The 19,525-nt window shown below is 43.2% G+C and overlaps 1 protein-coding gene across 5 annotated transcripts in view; it reads right to left on the bottom strand.

The window, feature by feature from the left end:
- aff2 (AF4/FMR2 family, member 2) overlaps nucleotides 1-19,525 on the bottom strand; it is a 685,599-nt gene that overhangs the window by 627,697 nt on the left and 38,377 nt on the right. The window contains exon 1 of one of the 5 annotated variants that reach the window (XM_073057784.1): nucleotides 9,406-9,520. The exons of the other annotated variants lie outside the window; for them this stretch is intronic. The gene's annotated coding sequence lies outside the window, so the exon portion shown is untranslated. Of the gene's footprint in view, nucleotides 1-9,405; nucleotides 9,521-19,525 lie in introns of those variants that run through there. 5 annotated transcript variants of the gene reach the window in all.

The raw sequence follows: 19,525 nt of genomic DNA, 5'->3' as shown, positions 1-19,525 counted from the left end.
AACTGCTGTAGTAAGCACTCTCGGCAGTACCACTGTGGATAACCCTCTCTCGACTCCGAGACAGGGGGTCATGAGTTCAAAGGGTTTCTCCAGACACAGGGGTACCATCTCGTGTTGCTGCTGTGCCCATTTCGAGAACTCAGCTTGACCTTCCCAGGTCGCGCCTGAACGTCCTAAAACAATACCACCAAAGATCCTTGCAAAGGATTTTGAGGATTAGTTGGAAGGGCAATCGCACTAACACTAGTGCATTGGAGAAGGCCAACATCAACAGCATCTCCAACGCAATAAAGCAACACCAACTCCGATGGATAGGTCATATCATGCCTCACTCACGTTTCCCCAAACAGATCCTTTACTTCCAGATGAAGGAAGGTCAACTCTGCCATCAACAGTCCCAAACTCATCTACAAAAGGAGGAGGGTTGGGCTAGCTACCTCAACCCGCAAAAACCCAGAGCTACAGAAATACCAGCAGAAGCTCTGAAATCCTCAATCCCTAGGAAAGGAAGGATCTTTGCCTCGAAGTAGAGGGAAAGTAGAAGCCACAGGAATGATCGACTTTCGGCCCAGGACAGAAGACCCTGGTGAGTTGCTGTCGGCAGCCTATGACCCAGTAGGGGTGATGGGTTTAAGAAGAAGGAGTATGGTCAGCGAACCCTGGGTGAACAAAAGGAACACTTCAAAAGTAACATCAAAATCAGCCTGAAGAAATTCAGCGTTGCGTCTAAAAACTGGGAAGACATTCCACTCAATAGATACACCTGGAGGAAATCTGTTCAAGAGGGAGCTGTGCTACATGAGGAAAACCTCCTATGTGCCGCAGAGAACAAACAGCAGCTGCGAAAGGAAAAACCCAACCACTAACACAGCAACTCTTGTCCATACTGCACCAGAATACGTGGATCTCTGATCAGCCTCTCCAACCACTTGAGGATCTAGCAATAGATACCCCTTAGGAGACCATCATACTTGACTTGAGTGATTTCAAAAAGGTTGCATCCAACTATTTCATTGTTGTTCCTCCCAATATTTCTGATTCAACTGAGACCAAAATCAGACCATTTGACATAAATTGGTGCAAACCTCCTCCTCTCCCTCCACTGGGCAACTAATGCTGTGAGGCTAATAGATCTTGTCTTTGGGCACTTGGTGGTATATGAAACCAAGAGTGACAGTTGTCTGTCACATGAACTTACCCTGGATTTGGTTCCGTGTAGTCCTGAGACCCTGGACCTCCAGGTAATTCTCATACAGAAGAAAAATGCTAAAGTCCAGAGATAAATGGATGGTACAGTAGTGCAGAGTTTAGTACAAAGCTTTACAGTAGCAGATGCAAGATTCAATTCCCACTGCAGTCTGTACATTCTCCCCGCAACCGTGTGTGTTTCCTCCAGATGCCTCAGTTTCATCCCACATTCCAAAGACGTATGGGTTAGGATTACTAAATTCTGCACATGACATTTTGTGCCAGAAGTGTAGTAACATTTGCAGACTGCCCAGCACAATCCTCACTGATTTAAATTGATTCGGTACAAACGACGCATTTCACTGTATGTTTCAATGTACATGCGACAAATAAAGCTAATCTTATCTTATAAACTCTACCATCATGTCTCCGTTACAACAGATACTGGACAGTTATGGCCTGTTTAGATCATCCTGACGTCAAATTCATTGACCACAGTACCAAGAGTCAGTTAAAACCCAGTGAGCACCATCACAACATAGAGCATACAATGTAGAAAATGGAACACAGAACATAGTACTTGAATCATGGAAGCGTGGGACTTTCTGCTACCGTGTCTCCTACCCAAAGGTAGGTGTGAGAAGATGGCGTGGCCCGGCAGGTGGGGATCTTTGATAATGGATGCTGCCTTCGTAAGGCAACATCTCTTGTAGGTACGGCTTTCCTCCAGCTAAAGTTCAAAGTTAATTTATTATCAAGGTACATATATGTCACCCTGTGATTCATTTCCTTGCAGGTATTCACAGCTATTACATGAAACACAACAGAATCAATGAAAAACTACATACAGCAAGGGAGACAACCCATGTGCAAAAGACAACTGTGCAAATACAAAAAGAAAAAATATTAATAGCAAATACAGTAAATAAGCAATAACTATTGAGAACATGAAATGAAGAGTCCTTGAAAGTGAGTCCACCGGTTGTGAGAACAGTTCAGTGATAAATCAAGTGAAACTGTGTTAAGCTACCCCCTTTTGGTTCAAGAACCTGATGGCTGAGGTGTAATAACTGTTTCTGAGCCTGGTGGTGTGAGTCCTGAGCCTCCCATACTTTCTTCCTGGTGGCAGCAGTGTGAAGAGAGCATGGCGTAGATGGTGGGGTTCTCTGAAGATGGATGCTGCCTTCCGCGACAACGTTCCGTGTAGATGTACTCAGTGGTGGGGTGGGTTTAACTCGTGATGGTCTGGGCCATATCTACTAATTTCTGTAGGGAAAACAGTTACTCCACTGTTACAAATACAAGAAAATCTGCAGATGCTGGAAATCCAAGCATCAATTTCTCCAACTTCAGGTAATTGCACCCCCCCCCCTTCCCCTTCACCAATCCCCATTTCCACCTCTCACCTTATCTCCTTACCTGCCCACCACCCCCTCAGGTGCTCCTCCTCTTTCTCTTTCCTCCATGGTCTTCTTTCCTCTCCGAACAGATTATCCCTCCTCCAGCCCTTCATCTCCTTCACTAATCAGCTTCCCAGCTCTTTATTTCACTCATCCCCCTCTCTCGGTTTCACTTATCACCTATCACCTACCACTGCTTCCTCCCCTCCTCCCACATTCTTACCCTGACTTCTTATCTTTTTTCCCAGTCCTGATGAAGGTCTCGGCCCGAAACAGTGACTGTTTACTCTTTTCCATAGATGCTGCCTGACTACTGAGTTTCTCCAGAATTTTGTGTCTGTTACTTGACTGTTCTTCTAATTTCCTCCAGTTTCTCAAAGACGGGCAGGATGGGAGGTTGGTTGACATCTATAAATTAACCCCTTGTCTAGGTGGACGGTGGAATCAGTAAGAGAGGGTGGATGAAAAGTAGAGGGAAATTTGTGGAGAATAAAATGGGGTGGAGAGCATAATTTTAAGGTAATTGTAGGAAAGTATAGGGGGCATATCAGAGAGTGTGTGGAACAACTACTAGGGGTGATGGTAGAGGCAGATACATTAGGGACATCTTAGAGACTCTTAGAAAGGCACCATGGATGATAAAAAAGTGGAGAGCTATGTAGAATGAAAGGGTTGGATTGATTTTAAAGTAGGTTAAACATTGGCTCAACATTTTGGGCTGAAGGGCCTGTATCATGCTGTATTGTTCTATGTTCCACAGCATCAAGTTTAATGTCACTGGCACACGTTCTAAGTGTAAAGAAGAGAGATTCTGCCGATGCTGGAAATCCAGAGTAAAGCACACAAACTGCTGGAGGTACCCAGAAGGTCAGGTGGCATCTATGGAGAGGAATAAAAAGCTGACATTTCAAGCCAAGACCCTGATGAATGACCTACTAAGTTCCTTAAGCATTTTGTGTGTGGTACTCAGAATTCGTCTAAACGAATGTTTAATAGTCAGTTGGACTCAGTGAGCCCAATGTATTTCTTTGTCTTTCCTTATGTTCTTTCTTTCCTCTCTTTTCTATAAGTGTATACCTCAGATAAATACTATGTGGAGATTTGTGGCAAATATGAATATATGGTATATATGTACAGTATCTGAAATACATCTTATGGAAATGTTTGTTTCATGATGAACTTCAATAACAAATAAATTCCAAACAAAATTAGCTTTATTTGTCACATGTACATTGAAACATACAGTGAAATGCGCCGTTAATGACCAAGTCCATCACAGAGCTTGTGTGGGGGCAGCCCGCAAGTGTCGCCATGCTTCCGGTGCAAACATAGCACGTCTACAACCTACTAACCCGATCCCATACAGCTCTGGAATGCGGGAAGAAACTGGAGCATCAGGAGAAAGCCCACACAGTCACAGGGAAAATGTACGAACTCTTTAGGCACAGTAGCACAAGCGATTCTGCAGATGCTGGAAAACCAGAGAACCACACTAAATTCTGGATGAACTCAGCAGGTCAGGGAGCCCCAATGGACAGGAAAGAAGAGTTGATGTTTTGGGCCAAGACTATATGTTCTGATGAAAAGTCTTGGTTCAAAGCATCAACTGTTCATTCCTCTCCATTGACGCTGCCCGATCTGCTGAGTTCCTCCAGCATTTTGTGACTGTTACTCTTACAGAGCATGGCAGAAATTAAACTCTGATCACCAGCACTGTAAACAACATTCTCTCTAACTTTTTTTCCACAGCTGTGCAGTTCTAAGCAGGGAATTTTTACAAGTCCTGAAAACTGCATGGTAATTTTTTTTTCGTAACATGAATATTATGAATATTTAGAATGAAAATCAAAAAGTCACACACTTTTGATTTTATTTATTAATTGGAAGGTGTAATTAAATACAGCACAACAAAGAAAATCTTTCGTGTTTCGTAAACTTCCACTTACTGTGCAGCCACACACTGGCGTAGCTTCGAGGGAACCTACCCACAAGTTCTCCACTGATTTTCTCACATCCAGGTACAAGAAGGAACGCTAATACGTCAACGTGCACTTGAGAGGCCAGCAGGACTGCAGAGCTGCAAACTAGACTCGGCATGCAAATTCTCAACGTGTGGAACAGCACATGGCATTTGATAGATGCAACTAACCCAGAGTGACGGTCAGCACTGACAACACGCATTAAGGCCTTTAATCTGAAAAGCAGGCAAATTCATGGCTACAGAAAAAAAATAGGCCAGCATTTGATCAAATTTGCAATGGTAATGAAGTCAGATTTTATTGAAAGTGCCTCCCAAGAGACATGCCTGCACATTTGACAAGGAAAAATTGCAGGCCATAAAAAACAGGGAGATCACTTTGCAACCAAGGATGGATGAATACTTCAAGTGATTACAAACACCGTTTATTAACGAGTGGAAGAAATCATTATTGATTTCCACATGTAAACATAAAGAAATTCCATGAAGTGAAGTACTCACGAAGAAATATAACCAGAAAAGTCCGGTTCTAGCTGTGTTACCCTCGTTCGTCAAATTATAATTTCAACCACAGAGTTTCCTTGATAACAATGCCCACACTTACATCATTATTAAATTTATCCGGGCTTTCACAAGATTTACAAGATGCTGCCAGGACTTGAGGGACTGAGTTACAGAGAGAGTTTGGACAGGCTGGACTTTCCCGTGACCACATGGGTTTCCCCTTGGTGCTATGGTTTCCTCCCACGGTACAAAGATGTACTAAATCGTAGGTGAATTGTTCATTGTAGATTGTCTCGTGATGAGACTAGGATTAAATCAGGGGATGGCTGGGTGGTGAAAAGCCAGGACTGACTCCGCTTTGTATCTCAATAAATACATAAATTATTCCTTAGGGCATCGGAGACTGAGGGGTGAGGTAATAGAGGTGTACTGAGCCATAAAGCACAGAAACATGCCATCCAAACCATTTTGTACAAAGTCTTGAGGGCAAGGATTGGGTGGAATCCACACAGTCTTTTTCCCAGGGTTGGGGAATCAAGAACGAGAGGTCATAGGTTTAAGGTGACGGGGGTAAGATTTAATATCAACTTGAAGAGTAACTATTTTACAGCCAGAGGCTGGTACAGAGGGCAGCCCGGCAGCATAGTGGTTAACACAACACCTTACAGTGCCAGCGACCCAGGTTCAATTCCTGCTGCAGTCTGTAACAAGTTTCTACGTTCTCCCTGTGACTGCGATGGTGTCCTATGATTAGGATAGGGTTAAATCAAGGGTTGCTGGCCGGTGTGGCTCAAAGGGCTGGTAGGGCCTATTCAGCAGTGCATCTCAATCAATACATAACATATAAATATATTGAAATTGTACACAGTGTTGCTGAGGCCTGATTTGGAGTATTCTGTGCAATTTTGGTCGCTTACCTACAAGAGATGTATCAATAAGATTGAAAGGGCACTGAGAAAATTCACATGGACCTGAGGTCCTGAGTCACAGGGAAAGGTTGAGTAAGTTAGAACTTCATTCGCGAGATTGAGGTGAGATCTGGTCGATGTACACAATATTTAGAGGGTATGGACAGGGTAAATACACACCGGCTTTTTCTACTGAGGTTGGATGAGATAAAAATGAGAGGTACATGGATGGAAGGGGGATGGATGGGAAATAAAGGGCGATAGTCCAGGTGCAGATTGATGGGACTATAGATTCAGAGTCAAAGAAAGCTGCAGCACAGAAACAGGCCATTCGATCCATCCAGTATGTGCCAAAACAATTAAAATGCCTGGTCCCATCAACTGCACCCGGACGATAGTCCTTCCGTCCACGCACCTATCCAAATTTCTCTTAAATGTTGAAATCCACCACTTGTTCATTTCACATTCTCACAATCCTCTGAGTACAGAAGTTTTCCCTCATGTTCCCCTTAAGCACTTCACCTTTCACCCTAAACCCATGACCTCTGGTTCTAGTCTCACCCAACCTCAGTGCAAAGAGCCTGCTTGCACTTACCCTATCTGTACCCTTCATAATTTTGTATACCTCTAACGAATCTCTTCTCAATCTTCCACATTCCAAGGAATAAAGACCCAACCTATTCAATCTTTTCTTATAACTTAATTCCTCCAGTCCCAGCAACATCCTTGTAAATTTTCTCTGTGGATTAATATTTTGGCACAGACTAGATGGACTGAAGGGCCTATTTCTGTGCTGTATTGTTTTATGACTTTATGACTCTCTACTCAAATGAAAGTGTTAGGGATGGGTACAAAAAGTATTTTCAAAGGATAGTTGGACAATAATATGGATAGAAATGGTTTAGAGGGAAATGAACAAAACACAGGCAATTTGGACGACCTTGTGTGAGGCATCTTGGTCAGCTTGGATTAGATGGGCTGAATGGCTTGTTTCCATGTACTGTAATACTATGGCTCTATGACTTCATGAATCTAGGACTCACCCCTCCCATCTTCTGCATGAACCTCCACCCTACATCAGAATCAGGGTTATTATCACTAGAATGTGTCATTGAATTTGTTAACTCAGCAGCAGTTCAATGCAATATGTAACATAAATAAATATATAAATTACAGTGTACGTATATTGAATAGATTAAAGATCATGCAAAAAACAGAAATAATACATATTAAAAAAGTCAGGTAGTGTTCATGGGTTCAATGTCCATTTAGAAATCAGATGGCAGGGGGGAAGAAGCTGTTCCTGAATCGCTGAGTGTGTGCCTTCAGGCTTCTGTACCTCCTACCTGATGGTAACAGTAAGAAAAGGGCATACCCTGGGTGCTGGAGGTCCTTAATAATGGATGCTGCCTTTCTGAGACACTGCTCCTTGAAGAAGTCCTGGGTACTTTGTAGGCTATCATCCAAGATGGAGCTGACTAAATTTACGACCCTCTGCAGCTTCTTTCGGTCCCTTCCCACCTCATACCAGAAACATCATCCTGGCCAATCCTCCTCAGAATCTTATCTGCTTCAATGAGATCCCTTCTGCATCACCTAAACTGCAATGATTATTGTTCCCTGCATTCTACATAAGTCAACCCCTTTACCTGAGGAATTTACCTAATGAATGCATACGTTGATACAATGTTACATGGCATCAGTGAGACCACAGATGGAGCTCTGCTCTGATGTTTAAAGAAGGTGACATAGTGTGCAGTGATTAACATATTACGATTACACCACCAGCTACCCGGGTTTAATTCCCACCACTCTCTGTAAGGAGTCTGTACATTCTCCCCATGACCATGTGGGTTTCCTCCAGTTGCTCTGGTTTCCTCCCAAATTCCAAAGACATCCAGTAGGGTAATTGGACACATGTGGGCTTGTTGGGCCAGAAGGTCTGGTAACCATGGTCTAAATAAAATTAAGATTTTTACCAATAATGTACAATGGGAAAATGTTCATTACGTAAATTCCTCAGGTAAAGGGTTTCCTGTAATACCATGGGCCCTTAACTTGGTAAGCAGCCTCATATGTGGCACCTTATCAAAGGCCTTCTGAAAATCCAAGTATACAACATCCACTGCATCCCCTTTATCTATCCCACTTGTAATCTCCTCAAAGAATTCCAACAGATTGTTTGGAACGATTTTCCTTTAATGAAACCATGTTGACTTTGTCCTATCTTGTGTCACCAAGTACTCCATAACCTCATGCCTAAACATTGACTCCAACATTTTCCCAACCACCGAGGTCAGGCTAACTGGCCTATGATTTATTTTCTGCTGCCTCTATCCTTTAGTAAGGGCATCAAATGTTACGGGGAGAACGGGGTTGAGAGGGATAATGAATCAGCCACGATAGAATGGGGGAGCAGATTCGATGAGTCAAATGACCAATTCTGTTCCTGTCTTTTGTTCTTCTATGGAACCTGAGGACATATGAGAAGGAGAATTGGAAAGTCTCGGAGAAATGCTTCTGCGAGATTTCTAGTCTCTTCCAGTTCTCCTTTTACCATCCACATGCATCTTTCTGAACCCCCTTCCAGCTGAATGACATGCGTTGTATAGTTGGGCAACCAGAAATACTCCAAAGTGGTCCAACGAGCTGTTACAGCTGTAACATGATGTGCCAACTCAATGCTCTAATCGACAAAGGCAAGAGTGCCAACTGTCCTCTTTACCACCCTGCCTCCTATATGTCCCAATGCAGGGTCTTGGCCTGAAATGTCAACTGTTCATTCCCCTCCATATATACTGCCCGACCTGCTGAGTTCTTCCAGCATTTTGAGTGAGTGTTGCTCTGGATTTTCAGCATCTGCAGAATTTCTTGTGTTTACGTCCCTAAGTCTCCTGATCTCACCCACCCTAGGGACAACTTACAGCTAGCAGTTAATCTACTCTCACATCTTTGGGATGCAGGAGGAAACGAGAGTACCCAGGGGAAGGGGTGGGGGTGGGACTTGCAAGCTTACAAAGTCCATACAGACAGAACTCAAACTTGAGATCGAGCCAGGGTCTCTGGAACCATGCCGCACCACTTACCGCATAACAGTGCTGCCCCCAATCCTGAGCGTGATCAAAAAAATTATTTTCCTTCCCATTGGACTGACCAATATCTGCATTGAAGTTTGCGTAAAGCAACTATTACCTACAGCACAGGTGCCCCGGCAGCACTGTGGCTAGTGCAATGCTATTACAGCTCAGGGAATCAGAGTTCGCAGTTCAACCTGGCCATCTCTGTGGGGGGTTTGCAGGTCCCCCTCATGAAATGTATGGAATTTAGGGCTAAATCAGGGGTTGCTGGGCGGCACAGTTTGAAGGGCCGGAAGGGCTTATTCCATGTTGTATCTTTAAATAAACAAATAGATAAATAAATAACGCACTTAGCTTCTGCCTGTAGTGATCTCTGCGTCGGTTATTGAGCCATTCAGTTGCTTCGGAAAGTATACGGCAAGTCATTGCCCTTCAGACCACAGGGCAGAGGCTACACAGAAAGACCTCTGTGGCTGAAAGGCTAATCTTAGAAAGACACTCACACTTTCAGGGTTGTGAAATTTTCCATTTCCTGCAGCAGCTCTGCTGCCACTATGCGAAGCGCAGTACGTAGTGAGCGCTGTTTCTGCAAAATTAGGCTCAGACAGATGTCACAGGAGTGCTTCACAAAGTAGGCCTCAAACGCAGAATCAGAACAGAACCTGAATCAGGTATATTGTCACTGACACATGCTGGGAAATTTGCTGTTCTGTGGCAGCAGCAAAGTGCAATTCATAATATGCTATAAATTATAATGAGAAATATATAGTGCAAAAGGAGAATAAAAATACTGAGGTAGTGTTCATGGATTCATTGTCCATTCACACATCTGATGGCAGTGGGGAAGAAGCTGTTGCTAAAATGTTGAACATTTGTCTTCAGGCTCCTGTGCCTCCTCCCTGATGGTAGTATTAGGAAGAGAGCATGGCCAGGGTGATGGAGGTTGTCAGTGATTGATGCCAACTTTCTGAGGCATTGCCCTTTTAAGATGTCCTCGATGGTGAAGAGGTTAGTCCCCTGTGTGGGAGTTCGTTGAGTTTACAACCCTCTCGGTTATCTGCTTGCTTCAGGTGGTGCTATAAGACCTCAGGAAAACTCTTCCATTGCACATCTGGTGGGATATTCATTTGTATTTTTTTGTTTAAAAATACAGCACGATAACACGCCTTTCCAGTTCATAGAACCTGTGCCACCCAGTTAACTTAATCAAATCCCAATTACACCCATGTAACCAATTAACTTACTAACCAGTAAGTCTTCAGAATGTGGGAGGAAATCGGAGCACCCAGAGGAAACCCATGTGCTGAGGGGACCATACAAACTGCTTATAGACAGCGGAGGAATTGAACCCAGGTTTCTGGCACTGTGGAGCATTACACTAATCACTATGCTACCATACCACCCCATAGGATGTAATATGCACTCCAGAAGGAAACTAGGAGAGCAAAAAGGGGGGCATGAAATATCTGCTGCAGAACCAGATGAAGGAGAATTCTATAGCCACATTAATAGCTAAAGGGTAACTAAGGAGGGAGTCATCGTCATCATCATGTGCCTTGTTGTATCACGTGGGCGATCATACTCTCGACCATGACTGTTCTTAGCAATTTTTTCTACAAAAGTGGTTTGCTATTTTCTTCTGGCCAGTGTCTTCACAAGACAGTTGACCTTCACCATTGTCAATATTCTTTAGAGATTGTCTGCCTGGTGTCGGTACTCACATAATCAGAATTTGGTGATATGTACCAGCTGTTCATAAAGCCATCCATCATCTTTCCCCATGGCTTCATGTGACCCTTATCAGGGGAGGGGAGGGGCTAAGCAGCTGCTACTCCTTGCCCCAGGGTGACCTGCAGGCTACCAGAAGGAAGGAGCTTCTTACACCTCCTTAGGTAGAGACATATCTCCACCTCGCCACCCAAAGGAGAGAGCAGGTCCCCTTAATGATTGGGATGGTATCAAGTGAGTCAGAAGTTCATGCTGGGGGAAAATAGGTGCTTCAGCTCAACTCATGCGTGCCAATCAGGTGGTCTGTCTGAGCTCAACAACCCAATCCGAGAAACGTACTCGAGAACTCAAGAAGGCAGTATCCATCATGAAGGAGCCTCACCACCCAGGACATGCCCTCTTTTCATAACTACCACCAGAGAGGAGGTACAGGAGCTTAAAGACCCACACTCAATGATTCAGAAACTTCTTCCCCTCTGCTATCAAATGTCTAAATGGCTCACAACCTTGCTACTCCTCCTCTACAATACTTATTTATTTATTTCATTTCGTATTGTAACTTTTTACGTCTTGCACTGCACTGTTGCCATAAAACAACAAATTTTATGAAATTTCTCAGTGATTATAGACCTGATTCCAATTCCACATCGGGTTGCCATGATAGCATAGCAGTTAGCACACTATTACAGCTCAGGGTATCAGAATTTGGAGTTGAATTTTCCAATGACATCTCTAAGAAGTTTGTACGCTCTTCCTATAAGCGCATGGGTTTCCTCCCAGGTGCTCTGGTTTCCTCCCATCATCCAAGGACATGCCAGTTAGTAGGTTAATTAGTCATTGTAGTTTGCCCTGTGTTTAGGCTAGGGTTAAACAGATGGTTGCTGGATGATCCTGCTCAGTGGGCCAGAAGGGCCTGTTCCACACTGTAATCTCTAAATACATAAAATTAAAATTCAGAAACATCCCTGTAGTACTCTGTTTGTAAATGTTCTCAGTACCTCCGAGCCTTTCGATGGGACTAAGCCAAGAAATTACTTGGGCCGCATGCTTCAATGATGAAACCTTAACTTTACTGCTGGCAGTGTTCTTTGGAAGACTCTTAATGAGCTCTTCCTACAACACTCTGCGATCTGTTGAAACAGTATTTTAAAATAAATGGGTTAATAAGACCATTGAAACACCAGACAATGGAAATGCACGCAGAGTTTGCACGATAAGATAACACAGAGTAATCAGGAGCTTACAGAAAACATAAATGATTCGTATCTTCTCTAATTGTTTGCTGTACCTGGACAAATTCTCTGAAGTTGCTGCCTTTTGATAGAGGGTGAATCCACTAGGAATTCATTACCTGATATACTACAATCAAAACACACTGGACAAGATAAATGTTCAGCACTTTGCAAACTGTTGAGCCAAGGGTTAAAAACTCTGGTGCTCCTCAGTTACCTGATTGACTGACTGCACAGGTCGACAGGGTGGTAAAAAAAGGCATGTGGTATATGAACTTTATTAGACAAAGTTCACGGGCCTCCACTTTCTTTGAAGTTTGCGTAGATTCGGCATGTCATCAAAAACTTTAATAAAATTCTGTGGATGCACAGTGGATGGTATTCCAACTGGTTGTATCCCCTGGTATAGAAAGACCAATGCCCAGGAATGGAAAAAGACACAAGTAGTATTGGATACAGCCCAGTCCATAACAGGCAAAGCCATCTCCACCTTTGAGCATATTTACAAGGGTGCTAACACAAGAAAGCATCGTCAAGGACCCCTACCATCTGGGTCATGCTCTCTTCTTGCTGTTGCCATTAGGAAGGAGGTACAGGAGCTTTAGGTCCCACACCACCAGGTTGAGGAACAGTTACTACCCTAGAAACATCAGGGTCCTGAACCACTGTGGATAACTTCACTCACCTCATCTCTGAACTGACTCCACAACCTATAGACTCACTTTCAAGGACTGTAAAATTCATGTTCTCAGTCATTTTTTTCACACAGTTCATCTTCTTTTGCACATTGGCTATTTGTCAGTCTTTGTTTATGTATAGATTTTTATAAATTCTATTGCATTTCTTTATTTTCTTGGAAAAAATACTTGCAAGAAAATGAATCTCAAGATAGTATATGGTAACATACAGTATACATTCTTTGATAATAAATTTAGTTTGACTTTGAAAGTTACGTGGGAACTTTATAAAACTCTGGTTAGGCTGCACCTGAAGTACTGAATTTAATTCTGGTCGCCCCTTTATTGGAGAGGTGTAGAGATTCTGGGAGGCTGCACAGTAGGTCCACCACAACGCTAGCACAGGAACATGCAAATACTGGGAACCCTGAGCAACAATCAAAGTGCTGGAGGAACTCTGCAGGACTTCAGTGGAATTGAAAGTAGTGTAGTGGTTAGCATAATGTTTTACAGTGCCAGCTGTAAGATCAGGGTTCAATTCCCACTGCAGTCTGGAAGGAGACTATATATTCTTCCCTGACTGCACAGTTTATTTTGGGTGTCCAGTTTCATCTCACATTCCAGAGACAGGGTTAGAGTGTTGGGGCATGCTATGTTGATGCCAGAAGCTTGCTGACAGTTGCAATGCTGCCCAGCGCAATCTTGCTGATTTGATTTGATACAAATGACACTTTCCATTCAATCTTTCAATGTACATGTAACAAGTTTTTAATCTCTTTAATAAGGGTCTTGACGCAAAATGGGAACTGTTCACTTCTCTCCATAGATGCTTTACCAGGATGTTACCTGGATTTAGAGGGCAGGATCTATAAGGAGAGGTTGGACAATCTAAGGTTGCTAATGTTTGCTGACTATAGCTCCACCTTCAGTAATAAAATTCCAAGCAAATTCATCTCCAAATTCCCAGACCTAAGACACAACACTTGCCTTTACACCTAGACCTTTGGCTTCCTGACTGACAAATTGTAATCAGTAAGGAGGTTAGCATCACCTCTGCCATGAACACTATCATGGTTTGCAGTGGGATCTGGTCCAGCTGGAAAAATGAGCTGAAAAATGGCTGATGGAAGTTAATGCAGATGAGTGCAAGGTGATGCACTTTGATAGCACCAACCAGGTTGAGTCTGACACAGTGAATGGTAGGGCATTGAGGAATGCAGCAGAACAAATGGATCTGGGAGTGCAGGTCCATAATTCATTGAATGTGGCATCACAAGTTGATTGGGTCATAAAGTAAGCTTTTGGCACGTTGGCCTTCATAAATCAAAGTACTGAGTACAGGAGATGGGATATTACATTGAAGTTGTTTAACACATTGGTGAGGCCTAATTTGGAGTATTGTGTGCAGTGTTGGTCACCTCCTACAGGAAAGATGTAAATAAGGTTGAAACAGTACAGCAAAAATTTACAAGGATGTTGCTGGTCTGGAAATATTGAACAGCTTAGGACTTTATTCCTTGTAACGTAAAAGGTTGAGAGGAAATTTGATAGAGGTAAATTTTGAGTGGTACTGATAGGGTAAATGCACATGCAGGCTTTTTCCACTGAGGTTGGGTGGGACTACAACCAGAGGTCATGGGTTAAGCATAAAAGGTGAAAGGTTAAAGGGGAACAGGAGGGGAAACTTCTTCACTTAGAGGGTCGTGAGAGTGTGGAATGAACTGACAATAGACAATAGGTGCAGGAGTAGGCCATTCAGCCCTTCAAGCCAGCACCGCCATTCACTGTGATCATGGCTGATCATCCACAATCAGTACCCCATTCCTACCTTCTCCCCATATCCCTTGACTCCGCTATCTTTAACAGCTCTATCTAACTCTTTCTTGCAAGCATCCAGAGAATTGGCCTCTGCTGCCTTCTGAGGCAGAGCATTCCATAGATCCACAACTCTCTGGGTGAAAAAGTTTTTCCTCATCTCTGTACTAAATGGCCTACCCCTTATTCTTAAACTGTGGCCTCTGGTTCTGGATTCCCCCAACATCGGGAACATGTTTCCTGCCTCTAGCGTGTCCAATCCCTTAATAATCTTATATGTTTCAATCACACAAACTGCCAGTATAAGTGGTAATTGTGAGCTTGATTTCAATGTTTAAGAGAAGTTTGGTTAGGTACATGGACGGGAGGGGTATGGAGGCTATGGTCCTGGAGCAGGTCAATGTGAGTAGGCAGTTTAAATGGCTCAGTATGGACTAGATGGGCCAAAGGGCCTGTTTCTGTGCTCTATTTTAAAATAAATCCTCAACACTGGTGCCTCAGAAGACTGAATCCTCAGCCCTCTTCTCTACTTTTTACACTGTGTGGCCAGATTCTACCTTAACTTCATCTACAAGTTTGCCGATGATAGCACCCTAGTGGGCCAAATTTCAAATAATGATGAGTTGGAGTACAGGTAGGCAATAGAGGTCCTTGTGACATGGTGTCATGACAACAACTCTTCCCTCAAGGTCAGCAAAGCAAACGAGTTGGTCGCTGACTACAGGAAGGGAGGGCTTTGCAAACGTCACTGTTTATAATGGTTCTGAGGTCAAGAAGTTCGCAAGCTTCAAGTTCCTAGGTGTGAACATCACCAAGAGTTTGTCCTGGTGCAACCACATAGATATGATTGATAAGAAAGCTTACCAATGCTTCTGCTTCCTCGGGAGGCTCAAGAAATTTGGCACATACTCGGTAACTCACCAATTTTATCGATGCACAACAGAAGCCATCCTTTCAAGGTGCAGCATGGCTTGGGATGGCAAATGCTCTACCCATGACCACAAGAAACTGCAGAGAGCAGCTCAGCATACAAACCAGCATACCCTCTATGCACTCTGTGTACATTTCTCGATGCCTGGCTGAAGCAGCCAACATAATCAAAGACAACGCCCACCCTAGACATTCTCTCTTCTTCCCTTTCTTATTGGGTAGAAGATATAAAAGCCTGGAAGCACATACCACTAGGCTCAAAGACAGCATCTATCTCATTCTTCTGAAGCTACTAAGTTGTCCCCTAGTATGATATAATGGACTCTTAGCTTCAAAATCTATCTTGTTAAGGCCTTGCGCTTTATTGGGCCTTATGGGACATTGGAAAAAAAGTTGAATTTCCCCATGGGGATGAATAAAGTATCTATCTATCTATCTATCTATCTATCTATTGACTGCCCGCCTGTAACTGCAGTACGCCATTGTGCATTTTGTTATTATTTGACCTTCTACTACCTCAGTATACTGTTGCAATGAAATGATCTGTATAGATGGCATGTAACACAAAGTTTTTCACTGTACCTCACTACATATGAAAATAATAAATCAATTTTCCAATTTCTCTGGGGCAGTAAAGGCTGAGAGGAGACCTGACAAGTTTATATGATTATGAGGAGCATTTGAAACGGAAGAGAAAATTGGTTGCTCGGGTTGGCTGCTCGTTTGGAGGGCTGTTCACCGAGCCTAGAGGTGAGGTCACAAACATTTCATCACCAGTCGAGGTGACATCATCAGTGCTCAATTGAGTGTTGTTTCTGCCAAGTGCTCGTGTTTATACTGGTCTGACCCATTATTCTGATTGGTTGGCTGTCACGCTGGCCTCTAGTCCCCGCTGAGTCCAAGCAACTGGGTAGATGAGTGATCTCTGTATCCATGGTTATCGGTCATTCGGAGCGTTGGTTCCTCGGGAGACTGCAGCTCACCCCTCAGCCTCGATCCTGCAGTGCATAGGTTCACAAACTGCGTCCCGTTCAATATACCTGTTAATAGAGTCTTCCATTGCCTCCAAGCTTCTGAGAATTCCCTTGATTTTTTTTATTCTGTGCTTCTGACAGGATTTCCCCAGACTAACTTGAATCCTTCTTGGTTTTCATGTACTGAGATGGGTAATAGAAGATATGAGATGCACAGATGGAATAAATATCTAATATCTTCTTCCCCATTTTAGACACAGATAAAATGTCTAATACCAGAGGGCATGCATTCAACGTGAGAGGGGTTTCAACACTTCTAGTCAAGATTGCACCAGCATACAATGCTCCCTCAGTCAAAATCTTCCAGATAGCAAACAATAAGTACGTATGTTTTTTTACTTCTTTTATGTCTGTTTTTCACCTTACATGTGTTTCTGGGACAGTTAAAGCCTGCAAACTGAGAGAAGTTGTTTGAAGGTTGATGTTCTATTCGGTTTTTTTGTGCGGAGAGGAGTTGTTTTTTAGCGGTGAACATTACTGTTCCATTTTGTATGGTGGGGAGAGGGTTTTGGGGATTTAATAATTGTGGTGTAGTTCTTTTTGTTGGGGTTGAGTTTGAAGTTTCTCTCTGAATGACTTTCATGTTCTTTCTTTGTTTCGTGGCTATCTGGAGACGACAAATTTCAGAGTTGTATTTGGAAACATACTTTGATAATAAATGAACCTCTGAACACTTGAACATGTGACACTGACAACTGCTTTCCTCCCACAGGTGCTCCTCAGTCTGCTGAGTTCCGTCAGCAGATGGTTTGTTGTTCCAGATTCCGGCAACTGTAGTCTCTTGTGTCTCCAATTCAGAAAAGTAGGAAATGGTTATCTTTGGAAGGTTGAACTTGAAGGCAATATACAGAGTTAATGTCAGGATTCTTAAAAATGTGAAGTAATAAAGGGATCTTGGGGTTCAAGTCAAAATTGCAGCACAAGTTGATAAGCTCCTTAAGAAGGCATATGGTGTGTTAGTTTCATTAGTTAAGAGATTGAGTTCAAGAGCCAGAAGTGATGTTGCAGCTCTAAAAAGTACTGGTTAGACCACATTTAGAGTATTGTGTTCAGTTCAGGTCGCAGCATAATGGGAAGGGTATGTACGCTTTAGAAGGTGTTGCAGAGGAAGTTTATCAGGATGCTCCCCGATAGAGAGCAGGTTTTATGCAGATAGGTTGAGCAAGCTAGGGCTTCTCTCTTTGGAACAAAAAAGGATGAGAGGAGACTTGCCAGAGACATGTAAGATGACAAGAGGCAGAGATAGAGTGGATAGCCAGAAACTTTTTTCCAGGGCAGAAATAGCAAATACAAGATGGCATAAGTTTGAGCTGTGCTTGGAGGAACATGTAGGGAGGATGTCAGAGGTAGGTTTCCTTTTTAGAAAGAGAGTGATGGACATGTGGAACTCCCTGCCTGGGGTGATGGTAGAAGCAGATGCTTTGGAGATATTTAGGAAACATTTCAATAGGCATGTGGATGATAGAAGATTGCAGGGCTATGTAATGTAGGAGGGAAGAGTTAGATTGATCTTGGGATAGGTAGTGTGGGCTAAAGGCCCTGTACTGTGCTGTAACATTTCATGTTCTACTGAAGCATTGCTAAGTTATATGAAGTGTTATCTTTCTGATGGAAGACCAAACACTTCACCCTCTGAGGTGGATTTAAAGGATTCCATTGTTGCAATTGCAAAGATCAAAGAAATTAGACCTGGTGTCATACATTTCTCAACCAACAAATACGAAGTGATTGCTCGGTCGGTAACAAGTTGATCTGAGTGTAGTTCTGCTGTGTGAAACATAGACCATAAGAGAGACCTGACATCAAAAGTATTTCATAAGCCTCCAAACACTCTGAAGCATCTTGAAGTGGTGGAAAGTGCACTTCTGTCTTAGGCACTCTATCTAGATCGGAGCTTGGGGTTTACTTATATCACAAAATGTCTTCCTGTCCTTCTGAAACAGTGACTGATGGAACCAGAGATATGTTAGTTTCTGTCATTGCACACGCCCTGATAGACCTTTGCTACTGCGAGTGATGATGAGTCTAAACTCCTTATCACCCTTTACCAACACAGAGAGAAATACCCTCAAACTCATCAGTCTGACAAAATGCTGGTTACACAACAATAACGGACAAATTTGTCTCTGAATCATAGAGTCCTACAGCACACAAACAGGTCATTCAGCCTACCATTGAGAACTAGAGGTCATTGGTTAAGGGTGAAAGGCAAAATATGTAAAGGGAACTTCTGCACTCAGCTTATTGGTGCAAGTGTGGACTGAGCTGCCATCAGAAGTGGTGGATGTGGTTTCGATTTCAACACTTAAGGGAAGTTTGGATAGGTACATGGATGGGAGGGGTGTGGAGAGCTATGGTCCACGTGCAGGTTGATGGGACTAGGCGGAATAATAGCTTGGCGTGCACTGGATGGGCTAAAGGCCTGTTTCTGTGTTGTTGCTGTGCGCAATGTCTCCATATCTACACTGACCTGCCATACCCTTCTGGGCTAACCCCAGTTAGTAATACTTGGTCTGTAGTCTTCTAGGGCTCAGTAGTTCTATGCACATCTGTATACTTCCTAAGAATCATACACCAGAGAACCAGGTCCTTTAGACTTCCAAGTACCAATTTACCCTACCCTAAGACCCATTTTATTCACCCACATTGGGGCAGCACAGTAACATAGAGGTTAGCACAATGATTTATAGTACAGGTGACCCAAGTTCAATTCCCATTGCTATCTGTAAGGAGTTTGTACGTTCTCCCCATGTCTGTGCATGCTCCCACGATCCAAAGACGTACCGGTTGGTAAGTTAATTGGTCATTGTAATCGTCCTGTGATTAGGCCAGGATTGAATCATGGGATTGTTGGGCGGTGTGGCTTAGAAGGCCAGAAGAGCCTACTCTTCGCTGTATCTTAATAAATAAAATTAAAGTTAAAATCTCAATCAATTCCTCTCAAAATCTAACACTAACCATCACCCAAGGGGTAGCTTACAGGGCCCATTTGATCTGTCAAGCTATATTATTGGGATGTGAGAAGAAAACAATTGCACCAGGAGGAAACCCATG

Source organism: Hemitrygon akajei, chromosome 10 (assembly GCF_048418815.1).
Source record: "Hemitrygon akajei chromosome 10, sHemAka1.3, whole genome shotgun sequence".
NCBI lineage: Eukaryota > Metazoa > Chordata > Chondrichthyes > Myliobatiformes > Dasyatidae > Hemitrygon > Hemitrygon akajei.
The sequence above is the reverse complement of the archived record's forward strand: the minus strand, read 5'-3'. Positions and strand labels throughout refer to the sequence as shown.